The following is a 15142-nucleotide window of genomic DNA, read 5'->3' as shown; positions in this document are numbered from 1 at the left end:
CTCCAAAGGTTCCAGCGGCGGATTTTCCACCTACCGTCAAGCGGCCCGCTCGTCGTCTCAGGAAGCTTACAGGGGACGAGGCAGGTCAGGCGAACCCCGTCGTCGTCGCCAGGGAGGGCAAGGCGGCAAAGCCTCGTCGAAGCAGGACTGAACCGGCCGCGGGGTCGGGCCCCCACCGAAGCACCCCGGTGGGAGGCCGGCTGGCAAGCTTCGTCAGCGTGTGGGAGTCCATCTCCACCGACCGTTGGGTGCTGGGCGCTTAGCTCAGGGTCACGAGTTCGAGTTGCTAAAGAAGTGCCCACGCGTTCCCCCTGTGGCCAGGAATGAACATCACGTCCCTCAACTTCTCTTGGAGGTAAAGGCGATGCTCAAGAAGGGCGCCATCGAACTCGTCCCAAAGAGGCTTCGGGGCTCCGGAGTTTACTCAAGATACTTCCTCGTGAAGAATAAGACAGGAGGATGGCGTCCCATCCTGGACCTACGACTGAACAAATTCATCAAGGCACAGAAGTTCCGGATGGTCACCCTCCAACACGTCCTGGGTCAGCTGGAGGAGGGCGATTTCCTGTCGTCGTTGGATTTGGAGGATGCCTACTTCCATATCCCCATCCTAAAGGGGCACCGAAAGTTTCTCAGGTTCGTGGTCCAAGGGCGTCACTACCAGTTCAAAGCCCTTCCCTTCGGTTTGAGGTCGGCACCCAGGGTGTTCACCAAGTGCCTCGCACCGGTGGCGGCACAGCTGCGCCGAGAGGGGATCCACGTCTACCCCTACCTGGACGACTGGCTCATCCGCGCAAAGACGAAGGAGCTCGCCGTGGAGCACACAGCAAGGACCGTCCAACTACTCACGGACCTGGGATTCTCCATAAACTACACCAAGTCCCACCTGGTGCCCTCGCAAGTCGCACTGTTTCTGGGAGCGAAGCTCGACAGTGTCGCTTCTGGCCTCTCCGTCGGAGGAAAGGACGAGGGCCATCTTGGGCAAGGTACAGCGGATGCTGGTTGCGGACGCGGCCAGGGTGAGGTCCATCAAATCCCTCCTCGGAATGATGTCGTCTTGCATTTATCTCGTCCGCCTGTGCAGGCATTGGATGCGCCCGTTACAGGAGTTCCTGGACGCGCGTTGGATCCAGAGGACGGGCAGCTTCGAGGAGAGGATCACACTCGACGAAAGTTTCCGACGAGCAATCCGGTGGTGGGGCACCCGCGCGCATCTGACGGCGGGTGTGGACTTCCAGAACCCCGACCACCAAGAGACAGTGACCACGGATGCCTCCCTGGAAGGGTGGGGAGCACACACCGAAAATCTGCACACGAGAGGCCTTTGGCTCCCGACGGAGAAGTCCCTCCATATCAACGTCCTGGAGCTCCGTGCAGTGTTTTGGGCCCTCAGGTCCTTCCTTGCGTCCCTCAAGGGCAAGGTGGTGAGGATCTTCACCGACAACACCACCACCATGTTCTACATCAGGAAGCAGGGCGGTACCAGATCCCCAGCCCTGTCCAGGGAGGCGCAGGATCTGTGGCATTGGGCCGTCGCCCAAGGGATGTTTCTGGTGCCGTTGCATCTGGCAGGAATAAAAAACACCATTGCCGACTCGCTCAGCAGAGAACTGCACTCGTGTCACGAGTGGGAACTACGACAGGATCTAGTGGACCGCCTCTTCCGACAGTAGGGCACTCCCCAGATCGATCTGTTTGTGACGGCGACAAACTCCAAGTGCCGGAGGTTCGCCAGCAGGTTTCCCCAGCCGAGGAGCATGGGCGATGCTTTCTCGTTCCCCTGGGAGGGCCTGTTTCTATACGCGTTCCCTCCATTGCCATTGCTGATCCGGCTCATCAACCAGCTCAAGAGGTCACGGTGCAGGATGATCCTCGTCGCACCTGCGTGGCCGAGGCAGATATGGTTCCCGGACCTTCTGAACTTGTCAGCGTCCCCGTCAATCAAGCTGCCAGTGGACGCGGATCTTCTCTCCAGGGAAGGAGGCGCCATCCTCCATCACGACCCGAAGTCGCTGAACATGCAGGCCTGGCTCCTGCAGCGTTTGAGTTTGGAGGATACGACATACCGGCCGACTGCAGAGAGATTCTTGCAAAGGCCAGGGCGTCCTCAACTCTTAAATGCTATGGACACAAATGGTAGAGGTTCGCTGTCTGGTGCCACGCACAGAAGATTAACCCTCTACGGATTACGGCTCCTCAAGTACTGCCGTACCTTCTGACGCTGGCCAAGTCTGGGCTGGCTCACGCGTCCATCAAGATTCATCTTGCTGCGATCTCCTGATACACCAGAACCACGGGACGGACGTCTTTGTGGTCTCATCGTCTGGTGAAAGAATTCATGAAGGGACTGTTCAGATCGTTCCCGCCGGTGAAGGCTCCGGCCCCGGCGTGGGAGCTCAACGTGGTGCTGACCAAGCTCATGGGACCTCCGTTCGAGCCTCTGCACTCGGCTCCGTTGAAGTTCTTGTCGTGGAAAACAGCGTTCCTTGTGGCCATCACCTCTGCACAACGAGTGGGAGAGATCCAGGCCCTTTCCTGCAAGCCACCGTACTTGACTTTTCACGACACAAGGGTGGTGCTCAGGACGCACCCCTCCTTCATGCCCAAGGTGCCGTCGGACTTCCACCTCAACGAACCCTTGGTGTTGCCTGTTTTCTTCCCGTCGCCTTCGTCGCCGGCCGAAAGGACTTTGCACTCGCTGGATGTGGCTAGAGCGCTGAAGTTCTACGTGGACCGCACAAAGGGTTTTCGGAAGACGTCACAACTTTTTGTGAACTTTGGACCTGTCAATCAGGGGAAGGCTCTCTCAAAGGCCTCCATTTCCAGATGGCTCTCCGGCTGTATCATGTACTGTCATCGGTTGGCAAACCGACCGCTGCCTGGCCGTCCGAGAGCCCATTCCACCAGAGCGATCGCGGCTACCACCGTGTTCCTATCTGGTGTGCCCTTGCTGGACATCTGCAGGGCTGCTACGTGGAGGTCGACGCACACCTTCACGAAATTCTACTGCGTCGACCGGGATTCCAGGGAGGAGTCCAGGGTCGGCCAAGCAGTGCTGCGCAACCTGTTCGCCTAAGGTGAGCCTGGTGAGGAGGTAAGAATTGCTTAATGTTGAGTTTGATGTAATGCTTAATGTTGAGCCTTTGCCACCTCCCGTGGTTGTGCATGTGTGTACTGCTATGTATTCTTTATTCATGAGCATGTAAATCCATGCCAGACCCCATCCTGGAGAAGGAACAAGTTACTTACCTGTAACGGTTGTTCTCCAGCATGGGTCTGGCATGGATTCACATGCGAACCCTCCCGCCTACCCCTCTGTGGCTCTTCACTTGGTCATACTGCCACTTCACGTGCTACCAAATCTGAAGATGGCTGCCAGAGGCGGGGCTTAGGTAGAGGGCAGTCATTGGCTCTGCTCAGTATGACGCAGAGATCAGTGATTGGTTACTACTACGAAAGACAGATCAGAAACGAAACTGATACTGATTTTTTCTTTACCGAGGATTCCCAGCCTGACGACGGGGAATATTCATGAGCATGTGAATCCATGCCAGACCCATGCTGGAGAACAACAGTTACAGGTAAGTAACTTGTTCCTTTTCAAAAACAAAAGTTCCTTATTCGGGGAGGTTTTTCACTGAACAAAGTTTTGCTTCACTGGAACTACCCTCCTGGCTATCTCGCATAGGTAGCCCCTGCGGTGCTTGGCTGTACATTTTTGCATTTTTTTGTGGGGAAAGGTCATTTAAAATCACGCAACCATACTCAGTGAATGCAGTCTCCTCTTCCTCCAGCACACGCGCAACTTCTTTATCGAGCGGAGTAACCTCCTTGCTCCTAAGGTTGTATCTTTTCCCTTACCCCCTCATTTTCAAAAAAGTTAGTTGCACCCTGTTAAAACTCAAAATCCAGTGGGAAAGGTTATTGTTCTGCAACACATGTCTTGCCTCACAATACCAAAAAGCCAAATAACCACTGAGGTCACGTACGCTGGACCACACTCGCACCTTGCTGTCCTCAATCCACACATTGGGGTTGAGGGGCACTACTGGATTAAGCAAAACTCATACTCCTAACCTGGGATTTGTAAGAGGTTAAGTGCACTGCACCACCACCTTCAATCTAAGTGCAGTCAAACTGTACTTAGAACCGCACTTCGCGCGCTCTAGACGCTCTGTCTGTCTTTTATGCTACGCCTCTTCCTCCGGCAAACAAAACACCAAGATAGGTACCAGGTAAGCGTCCACCTCCTCACACTGCTTTCAAACGGCACTTGGAGCCGCACTTCGCCACAATTCATCAAAATGTAGCACTAGTGGCCAAAATGCTTAAGCCAGCTTGTCTATGCAGCATATATGATTTGGGAATTGGATAAATTAGGTTTCAGTCAGAAGTCGGTAAAACAATATGTGAAATTGTGAGAGACCTACTTGGCTGTAAGTGTGGTAAAGGGTGCACAGTAAGAGGAAGAGTATGTTCTCTGCAAACCACCTCACATTGACAACCTCATCCCTCCTTTTATATATAGGCCATCCAAGGGCCAGAAAAATGTTTTTCAGTGGATCTAATTTCCTTGAGCATAAGCGAATTGGGAGTTTGCCCAGATGCTCGCCCAGTACAGATACAGTCTTAGTGCGGTGTGAACTGTTATTGAGAGTACATCCAATTTACACTGCAGGAAAGTTGGGACAGTTCTCAGATGTAGCCTGATTAGCTGATGGAAAGATGTAATATCTGGGATAGAAAAGCAGAGCTACCATTGGAGAACCCCAAATCTCTGCCCTGTACAGCACAGTGCACTTCCAAACCTACGGATTGCCAGTGCCTGCATGACCACCTACCTCTCACCTTAGGGTACTCCACTATGGGAATGTGTGCCCTACCTGGAATATTATTTATTTAATGTGATATAGTTTTAACATAAAACTTTACACATAATAAAATATGAAAAAATACAAACAGAATAATAGATTCATTCAATACATTCAATTGATCCTTCAATGACTCAATTATTCTATTTAAACTTAATTTTAACGTCCATTTCATTACTTAAAAAAACATGAAACACATTCTCCACTGGAAATCAAAATTAATGCACATTCAAAGTGCTTTTAGCATAACTTGCTGGCCAAAGGCCATCCGCCACACATGAGGCAAAATACCAAGACCGAGCAATCACATCTATGGGACAATGTCCTAGCCACCTTCACTTTTATTAATACAACAACCAAGTACCCAGAAAATAAAGAAGGGTATTACAGCATATGGGTAATACCATCCCAGTGTCGACCGACTGGAGACAGTTTACTCTCTGATATAAATTGGCTATTCAACAGGGGTCGGCCACTTTTTAACCACTTTCCAGATCCTGTACAAGGTCATATGAAGACCTTTGTTGTTGGTGTTAAGGCATCGTTTCCAGAAGAGGGGATCCTTAATAGTGTCCAATTGATGAACATATTTACCTAAGTGATGCATATAAAACGTCCTAAGACGTGGACACTCAGTTAATACGCACTTTGCCGTCTCAAGATGCATTTTATTGAAACAGATGCATCAAGAAGCTCTGATTCCGCTAGTGAAAGTGCCGAACCATCACACTCAATACCGGTAACCGGATAATCCGTAGTAGAAATCTACTCAGATGGCGTGAAGGACAAAGTTTCAGGTAGGGTTGTATATAAAACGTCTGCTATGAATGTATAACTTTACAATAGTCTTGGTGTGATATATTTACATTCCAATCCCAAAGATCTATACGTCTTCCTAATGAATGCTTCATATCACTGGGATCTCCTCCCCAATTTGGCACCCATCCTAGCTCTTGAAAAAATGACATAACACCCAATTCCAGTCTGAGTATTGCCATAGGTACACACTTGGAGCCATTTCAAATCGATTCCAATCAGAGACTCCAATCCATAGGTCACTGCCGGTACCTGGCATTGGACATACAATTGTCTGGTGCCAAACAAAGAGTATCCCCCCCCTTTTCTTAGTAAATTGACCATTAAACGCAGTCAGTTGCACCGCCTTCATTTTGCGCATCTCGGTGCAGGTCTTATAGCCCAAAGACGCATCGACTTCCACCCCTAGGTATTTCTATAGCAAAGGATATGTAATTTCAATATCCTGAGCGTACAAGCGCGGTCTAGCCACATGTTTAGCAGAGAGGTGCATAAATTAAGTTTTTTTTCTCTGTTAAGTCAGGACATTAATATCTGCAAATGCCCAAAATGCTTCTGCCGATCGCTGGATGCCACTGAAAGTATGATCCAGTAACACTAGATCATCCGCGTAGGGCAGAACCATACAATGGAAATTGCCCGTTTTTTTTGGGTTGGGGTGGCAATTATCAATCAATTTCAGGAAGGCAGTAAGGTCTGACATGAATAGGTTATACAGCAGGGTGCCGTCACACTTCCCTGTTTTACACCCCCATTCTGAACTACCTGATCAGTCATAGACCCCTGCATAGCTAGTCTCAGGGATAGTTTTGTTTTGATGAAGCAACTTTAAATAGAACAGGATGCCAGGAGGGCACCCCAGAAGCTTGAACTTATGCCAAAGTCGCTCCCTACATACTGTGTCCAATGCCGCTTTAAGGTCTATGAGCAATGCGTATAGAGGAGGATTATTAGCACTGTGCCTGGGTAGTCAGAGTCCATGAGAAGATGATTATGGGCTGTAGAATAGACGTCTCTGAATCCACATGAAATTGATCCAGAATACCTCTACGTTCAACCCACCCCTGTAGTTCGTTCAAGAGTAATGACACAGACCTCTTCCCAGAGCAATCTAACATCGAAATAAGGTGGTAATTACTAGGGTCTGCTCTATTGCCTTTCTTTAATACTGGTGTCAAAATAGCCGTTTGCCAAGAGTCTGGTATCCTACCCTCCCAGAAAACCTGATCAAACAGAATTTTTAGCAAAGAAGCCCAGAAAGGAGGGTTGTACTTCAGAATCACATTAGCTAGTTCATTTGGACCCGGTGCTCTTAAGGATTTAATATTCTTAATTTTATTGACTATAATTTCCGTGCTAACCGAGAAGGGGGGCAAATGGGGTTATGCTCTGCCCGTGCATTCAACAGTGTGGGGCAAATGGAGTTTACGGTTGGTGAGAATGGTAACCCAATCATGCGCTCCTAAAGGGTTAATTAACGGGAGCTTCCTGCTCCTTATAGCCTCCCCTAAGAGCCCATATACTACGGGAATGTCCTCCACTCAATGTGGTCACCATCTGTTGCCAGGTGGAATCTCTACCAGAGAACCTCCATTGCTTAAGCCAATTGCGATAAGAATTCCTACCTGGAATATTAACTAGTAAGATTGGAATCGCAGGAAAGGCAGCGCAATACTGAACTTTGTCTCTAGACATTTGAAGATTTGGGCTGTGTGATGAATAGAGGGATCTCAGCTATTCTCTCCATTAGGGTCCAGAACCTACTTTTCCAGGACAAATGTTTCACCAGGAAACTAACAGCAAGAGAAATCCCCAAACTGTTGGGAGCAATGTTTTTCCTATCTGTACCTTATCCCGCCTTATGATTTACAATGTTAGACCAGTGGGTCAGGTAGGGGGCGTCTGGAAGGATTGTATTTTTCTAATTAGCAGTTTCTGGTCTAATCGTCTGTGGTTGTCGGCAAGAGCAAATGTCACCAAGGGGATGGTGCCTGGAAGTCTGGGACCTCAAGTTCCAGTTGTCACAGATGTGGTGCAGACTGCAAAGAACTGCAGTCAAAACTCCAGTGGTCAACAAGTGAAAGGTCTCTCCACCATTTACAGTGATTAAATAGACCACATTTAATTTATGATCTTGTAGTTCAACTCTTGTAAGTCCATTTTTTAAATTTCTTGTGTGTGTGTGTGTGTTTGGGTGGTAGTAATAGGGCAAGAGTGGGGTGGGTAGGTATGGGGGATTCTCCCCCGTTAAACACGTTGACTGACAAAAGCCGAACTACAAAACCACAAACTAAATGTGGTCAATTTAATGAACTAAAACCCTCTCCACATACAAATTCTATTACTGAGGATGGTTGACCTGGCATTGAGATCCCTTTTTCCTTTCGTTTAAAAAAGTGATCACAGTCCTATCCAGCAACACTGCAATAGTGATTTATCTTCAAAAGCAAGAAGACCAGATCCAAAGATCTGTTCTGGAATGCAAAGGGGTCCTGGAAGACGGGTGATGGAACACTATCAACCACCGGGACAATGTCTTGTACAGCGATCTGACGTGTCGGCACGAATGGGAGCTGGACCAAGATACCCTGGATAAAAGCCAGTTTATTTAATAATTTAATACAGCTCACTCTAACCTAAGATGGTAACGAGGGTACTGTTTGAAATGGAATATAAAAAACAATCCTAAAACAAGGTCACCAGAATTAAAAATTAAAATGAATAAACTTAAACTGTAAACATTAAAAAAGATTTCAGTGACCGAGTAGTAGTCATTTATATAGCTCCTTTCAAATTTGTATGGCCTCAACACGCTTGTTTAGTTTCTTTATTTATACCGCGTGCCGAACCCTGAGGTAACTGGGCGCCGGAGACTTAGAGGTGGTTACAGCAGAGTAAATACATACAAGCAGAGTATAGACATACAAGCAAATGACAATAAGTGCAGATGACGGGGTTACATGGTGGTCGATAAGCAGACATAGGATAAGAGTACATTAGTTAGCGTGTGTGTCAGAGGTGGAGTTCTTGTTGGAAAGCCAGGCCTTCACTTTCGCTCTGAAGGTCCAAAAGGAGGGTTCTGCTCTAAGGTTCAGTGGTAGGCATGCCATTGTGTGGTGGCTAGGACCGGGAAGCTGGATCCGCCTGCTTTTTTTAGTGAGAATTTGGGGATGGAAAGCCAGTGAGAGTAAAACGTTCTGGTTGAGGTGTGTTTGTGTTAGGCAGAATCCTGTCCCTTGGGGAACACTGCAAAAGACTTAAGACTACAGGTGTAAGCAGTAAACCCAATTGGTAGCAGTCTGTACCACCCAGATTTACCTGGTAGCTGTGGCTGAGCAGTCCGACTTCTCTCAAGAAGCATTAGGCAGTATACAGAGGATATACAATAGGGCTAAAAACACAGTAGAGCGAGTAAACACTGACCAGAGCTTTGTATCAAAAGTATATAATTATTTATTTAACACACACTTTAGAAAATACACTAGCACTATTAATCAAAGCAAGTTCAAAACACAATCAGAAAAGTATACACCCCTCCCCTAGCAATTACTAGACAAATCTAAGTCAAAACACCACTTTTGGTCAAAACAGAGGTGAGCGAGTAACTTAGATGGCACTCCAATAATTAAATAAAAGGGAGAGAAAAAGGCAGGTCATAAAAATAAAACGGTTCCCAACACTTTTAAGAGACCAAAACAAGTTAGTGAAGGCAGAGTCTACTGTAGAGCCAAAGTTCATAGGCCAGGCCCACTTTAAATGGAGCAAGGTGAAATGTGCCCAAGATCACACAGTTGAGAAATGCATTCAAGTCTTTGTAGAAATGTTCAAAAGAGGTTGGGGTGGTTCAAAAGATAAAGTTAGAAGGTCTGGGGGCCAACCCAGTTGGAAAGCCAAGGATTTAAGGGTCACCTTGAGCAAACCGAAGAAAGGGAGGCCAGGTCGAACACAGTACCTTTAAAGGTGAGGAAGCTCCAGTGGGTGCAGTTATTCCTGGCAGCGGGTGCAGTTCGTGGTTTCGACCAGGGGAAGAGGATCTCTTCGAGGAGGAAACTTGGGAGTCGTTGCACTGCCCAGGGAAGAAACCAGCCGCGGAGTTTATCGGTTAAAAGGTGCGTTCCTGGTATTCGCGATCACAGTGGTGAAGCTTGGCTATCCGGCCGCCGGGGTGCTTGGCACGGGCGATTCGACCAAGAGACGTCCTGGACGGCGAAATGGCAAACTGGTTGAAACCCCCAGCTCAGAGGAAGAAGACTCTTTCAGCAGAAGATCTTCTCTTGTCGTTGGGAATGTGGTGAGGTCGTTGCAGCAGGGCTCCACCGGTGGTGTCGTCATTGCAGATGGTTCAGCTTCTACCCTTTTCGGATTTCTTAGGTCCTGTGGTGACTTCTGAAGTTCCAGTCCCAAAAGCCCTGCTTTTATGCAGAAAAACCCCCATTCAACAGCCTAGCTGTCACTCAAACATGCTAAGTGGTGAGCCGGGCGGCTCACCACTGACCCAATCAGAACAGAGTGCGACTTGGGTTGGTAAGGCAACGCAGTCCAGGGTGCCAATTCCCTCACCCACACATCCTGTGGAACACAGACAGAGTGGCACCAGTTGGAGGGCTTCTGTGGAGAAGCCCGCCAAAAAGTGGAACAAAAGGCCCGACCTTGGTTGGAGTTCAGAGACGGACACGAACGCCATTTTAGAAAAGAGTTCTGGCAAAAAGACCCAACCGGGGATTTAATATTAAATAAATAAACCGGCGGTATCTTTAACATTGCACCAAAAAGTGGTGCGTTTAACATCAATGGGAAAATCCCATAGGAAATATTCTGGTGGAATATTTTGCGTGGTAACCACTGCCACCAGCCAGAAACTCGACAAGGGGGGGACTGGACAGTCCCCCCTTGAAAACAGACCCAGGGGCAATCTAATTAACCCCTTCCAGTACTTCCATAATATGATGGTTTGTACTGGTTCTGTTCACAATTTTGGACTAGTAAAGTCAATGGTGACTTTACATGCCCTGGGAGACAGTAATCGGTCCCAGGGTATGGAGTCAGTTTGGGTGTCACTATGACACCCCTGTGTTACTGCACTGATGGTGCTGTGTAACACATACACTAAAACAGATGATACCCTATTGAGTAAAAGACCCCATAGCCCATAAGCACACAAAAAGTCAGACATACCTCAAATCATGCCTAAGAGTGGGAGGAAAAGAGTCTCACTCTTAGCAGGAGAAAAAACAAACCCCAAAAATTCAGCAAAGCTGCTGGGGGACTCACTAGGTTTGGGAAATTAGCCTTATAAGAGAATTCTCCCTAACAGTTTGAACCTATCTGCCAAGTTTTTGGGGGCTTCGTGAGAGCACTAGTGCGCTCTGGCTAGTGTAATGCAACTGGATGGCGAGAGGAAGGGTTTGCAGGCATTGATGAGCTTATTTGTATAAGCTGTGGAGGAGGCTGTGGTGTTCACCTGTTTTTTGAGCGAGAGAGTAGCGTCTAGATAGACCCCTAGGGTTTTAATTTCTTTGGCCACAGTGATTTGGTTACCATCTATGTTGATAGACGTGTAACGGGGGTCCAGTTTGTTTAACCGTGGTTGGGAGCCGACTAGAAGGAGCTCCGTTTTCTTGTCGTTGAAGCATAAGCCATGTTCTGCCATCCAGGCTTGGATCTCCAGGTAGAGGTTGTTGATCCGTAAGGTGTCCTCTTTAGAACACCCTGATAGGGTGATGAGAACTTGGGTATCGTCGGCATAGTTTGTGTATGTGACACCCAGGTTGCCAAGGCGGTTGAACAATAGCTTTGTGAAGATATTGTATAAGGTCGGTGTGATGCACAAGCCTTGTGGGATGCCACAGAGGATGGGGATGGGGTGGGCTGAAGTCCCCGGTGAGAAGACCCAAGTGGTTCGGTTGGCTAGGAAGGATTGGACCCAGGCGGTCGCCTGGGTAGAGAAGGCAGCTAAGGCTGTCAGATGTTCCGTGAGGATCTGATGGTCGACGAGGTCAAAGGCTGCCGAGAGGTCAAGCAGCAGGAGGATTGCTAGGTTGCCTTTATCCTTTGCCTCGTCCATCTGGATTTTTAAGTTCAGGAGGGCTGTCTCTGTTCCATGCTTAGGTCTGAAGCCAGCTTGTCTAAGGCCCAAAAGGTTGTTCTCTTCCAGATGCTTCTGGATTTGCAGGTAGGCCACTCTGTCTAAAATCTTTAAGATGTAAGAGACAGTGGTAATTGGCCTGTAGTTGGTTGGGATGTTAGGGTCTAGGTTATCTTTTTTAAGCATGGGCATGACCCAAGCCTCCTTGAGGCTGCTAGGGGCTGAACTCGTTTTGAAGGAGGCGTTGATTAGGGCTGTTATGAAGGGGGCCAGGTCGTTGGCGCCTTCCTGGATAATGGGGGCTGGGCAGGAGTCCTCTTGACATCTGGATGGCTTGAGGCCTTTGATGATGCCTTTGACTTCTTTTGTGGATACTGGGGTGAAAGAGAAGGGGGGGCATGATGGAGTTTTAGAGGTGGGTGGTAGAGGAGTGTTTCCTTTCTTGGCTAGGCTGAGCTTTTTCATTTCAATTTTGGATTGTAGCATGGCAATTTTGTCTGCCAAGGCTTTTTGATTCCTCACACCAGTCTGCTTCTTTCACACAGGTTTCCGAGGGTGGGGAGGGGGACTCGAGTTCCCTGAGGATGATGAAGAGCTCTTTTGTTCTGGATTTGGCATTCTCAATTCTGTTATCATAGGTCTCTTTTTTGGCCCTGAGGATAGAGGTTTTGTAGGGAGTGGCCGCTACTGTGAATAGTGTTATGTTGGCCTGGTTGGGTGTTTTTCTCCAGGTTGTTTCAACCGCTCGTTTGACGTTCCGCAGGATTTTAAGCTCTGGGGTGAACCATTTGTTCAGATGGGCTGCTGGTTCAGCTTTAGGGAGTTTGATAGGAGCGATGATATCTACTGCAGATTTGAGTGTTTTATTATAGAGTTCAGCAAGTTTATCCACATATAGGTTGGAATAGTTTGCTAGGCTAAGGATGTTGTGGATTAGAGGGTGAAGGGTCTGCAAGGTGATGTTACGGTTATTCCTGGTGGAAGTTTGCGGGATGGTGGCTGGAGGGCTGTTTGATTGCGTCTTCCCTTGGATGGAGAAGGAGATGGTGTGGTGGTTTGACCATGCGATTGGTTAATTTTTGATGATGGAAGTGGAGCAGTTGTGCTCCACCAGCCAGTCCAAGGTTCTGCCTTTATTTTGAGTTGGGGTCGTGATCCTATGCTTGAGCCCTAGTTGGGAAATGGTGCTTTCCAGGGAAAGCACTTTGGCGTCATTAGGATCGCCGAGGCCCAAGTTGAAGTCCCCTAGGAGGATATACAATAGGGCTAAAAACACAGTAGAGCGAGTAAACACTGACCAGAGCTTTGTATCAAAAGTATATAATTATTTATTTAACACACACTTTAGAAAATACACTAGCACTATTAATCAAAGCAAGTTCAAAACACAATCAGAAAAGTATACACCCCTCCCCTAGCAATTACTAGACAAATCTAAGTCAAAACACCTGTTTTGGTGTTTGTAGTCAGGAGGCCGGATATATCTTCCTCAAATGAAGACGTGAGGCCTGGAGGTCTGTATATGAGATGCATCAGGATGGTTTGTGAGGCAGAGAGTTGGAACTTAACTGACAAGAGTTCGGCAGACCGGAAGCTGGACAGAGGGGTCATTCTCAGGCCAAGGAAAGTTTTGGCAATAAATGCGACGCCTCCTCCTTTACCTGAGTTCCTGTCATTCCTTAATATTGTTTATCCCTTTGGGATGGCCAGGGATAGAGCTGGGCCTGCTGCCTGATTCAGCCAGGTTTCAGTAATGGCCAGGAATTGCAGGTTGTTGGTGGATAGGAGGTCTGCGATGTCCGGTGCTTGGGTGACCAGTGATCGAGCATTGATGAGAGCACCTTTGATCAGAGGGTGTTGGATTATGCAGGTGGAGGCCTTTTGGGTGTTGTCAAAGATTCGCAAGGAGTTGGAATGGACTTGGTTGTGTTGAATGACAGGGGTGTTTTTTGAAGGGGGATCTGGTGGGTAAGAACTGGGAGCCGGGACTCTGGTTTCCGTCGGTGAGGGGGAAGCAGCAAATTGGCACATCCATTCCGAAGGGCTGATAGTGCTCTTTGGCTGGTCGATTTGTTTGGTGTTGACATACCCCATAGTTATGGTGTATGTGAGGCGTTGAGGCAGGGGGGGAATGAGGTAATAGGTTCATGGGGGAGAGGGGTGTGTTTTTGGGGTGAATAGGGAAAGACATGCCGTCAGGGTAAAAGTGGTTGGGTAAAGGATTGCCATAAAGGAATCGAAGTCCAGGTATGGGAACATTCTCAGAAAAGGCTTAGAATGTGTGTCTGCATTTGGCCAAGATTAGGAAATAGGTGGGCTGGCTAGACTCCATTAAGCAACCCAAGAGATCAGGCACATACATTGGTGCTGAGGGAGGTCACAAGAGAGTGCTAGTGCAGGAGACTCATTGTGTTCAGCTAGACTGAATTTCTCGTAGGCTGTCACTGTATTCTAATGACAGAGGTGTTGAGGCAAGTCTGGTGTAAGGAGGCGAAGACGCAAGTGTCCTGCTAGACCGAGTCTTTGCTGCATTCTTATGTGTGTGGATGCATAGCTGTGCCTGCGAAAGATGTCAACCAAAGTGGTGCGTTATGTATACCTTAAGCTCAGATGGAGCTTATATTTGATCTTGCTGTGTAATCGGTCTGAGTAAAAAGAGAAGGTACCCTCATAGGCACTATGAACAGGTTAACCTCAAGTCTTCGAAGTACACTAGACCGGCTAACTTGGTGCATATTCTAGGTGTGACAGGCAGGCTGCCGTACGATCTTGGGGTCAAAGGATTCTCTAAACGCCATAGATCGGCTACTCTAATAGTCTTACTCTATATCTTCTGGTATCTCCCCCACTTTGGCTTTGTCAAACCCTTTGGCTTAATGATTGGCTCCTCTCATCTGCATTTTTTCTTGGTAGGATGTTGTGCTGCGTGATGCCAGGTCCTGCCATGGTACCATCCTGGCAGGTAAGGAGATGACGGGAGGAGGTCTGTCTACATATTCTCTGGCACCCAGGGTTGTTTGGGTCGGGCTCCCTCCCACCCATGAGAGGGCTGGATCATTGGCCCTGCCACAGGACTAAATGTATCTGCTTTGTCTTCTATAGGAGTGGGAAAGGAAGTTAGATGAAAGGGTGGAGGTGGAAGGATATAGTGAGAGATTGGAGGGATAGCAACATAGTGGGATGAGAACAGCGTAACCGATCAGTATAGTGAAGGGTCAGGTATGAGAAGGTGTGAGTGTGACACTGCGTGAAAGAATGCACCGGTCCCTATTCCCCCAAGTACTAACTGATGACAGGAGAGGGAAAGTTCGAAGTTCCCTAGGGAGTTGCGTAGCGATCATCTCGGCAAACACCTAAAGTGTAGAGAGAT

The 15142-nt window shown here is 48.2% G+C and overlaps 1 protein-coding gene across 2 annotated transcripts in view; it reads left to right on the top strand.

Annotated features, from left to right (window-relative positions):
* The window catches only part of USP4 (ubiquitin specific peptidase 4), a 2223295-nt gene that overhangs the window by 1658802 nt on the left and 549351 nt on the right, over positions 1-15142 (top strand). The gene's annotated exons all lie outside the window — the stretch shown is intronic.

Source organism: Ambystoma mexicanum, chromosome 2p (assembly GCF_040938575.1).
Source record: "Ambystoma mexicanum isolate Mex_15411 chromosome 2p, UKY_AmexF1_1, whole genome shotgun sequence".
Lineage (NCBI taxonomy): Eukaryota > Metazoa > Chordata > Amphibia > Caudata > Ambystomatidae > Ambystoma > Ambystoma mexicanum.
The sequence above is the reverse complement of the archived record's forward strand: the minus strand, read 5'-3'. Positions and strand labels throughout refer to the sequence as shown.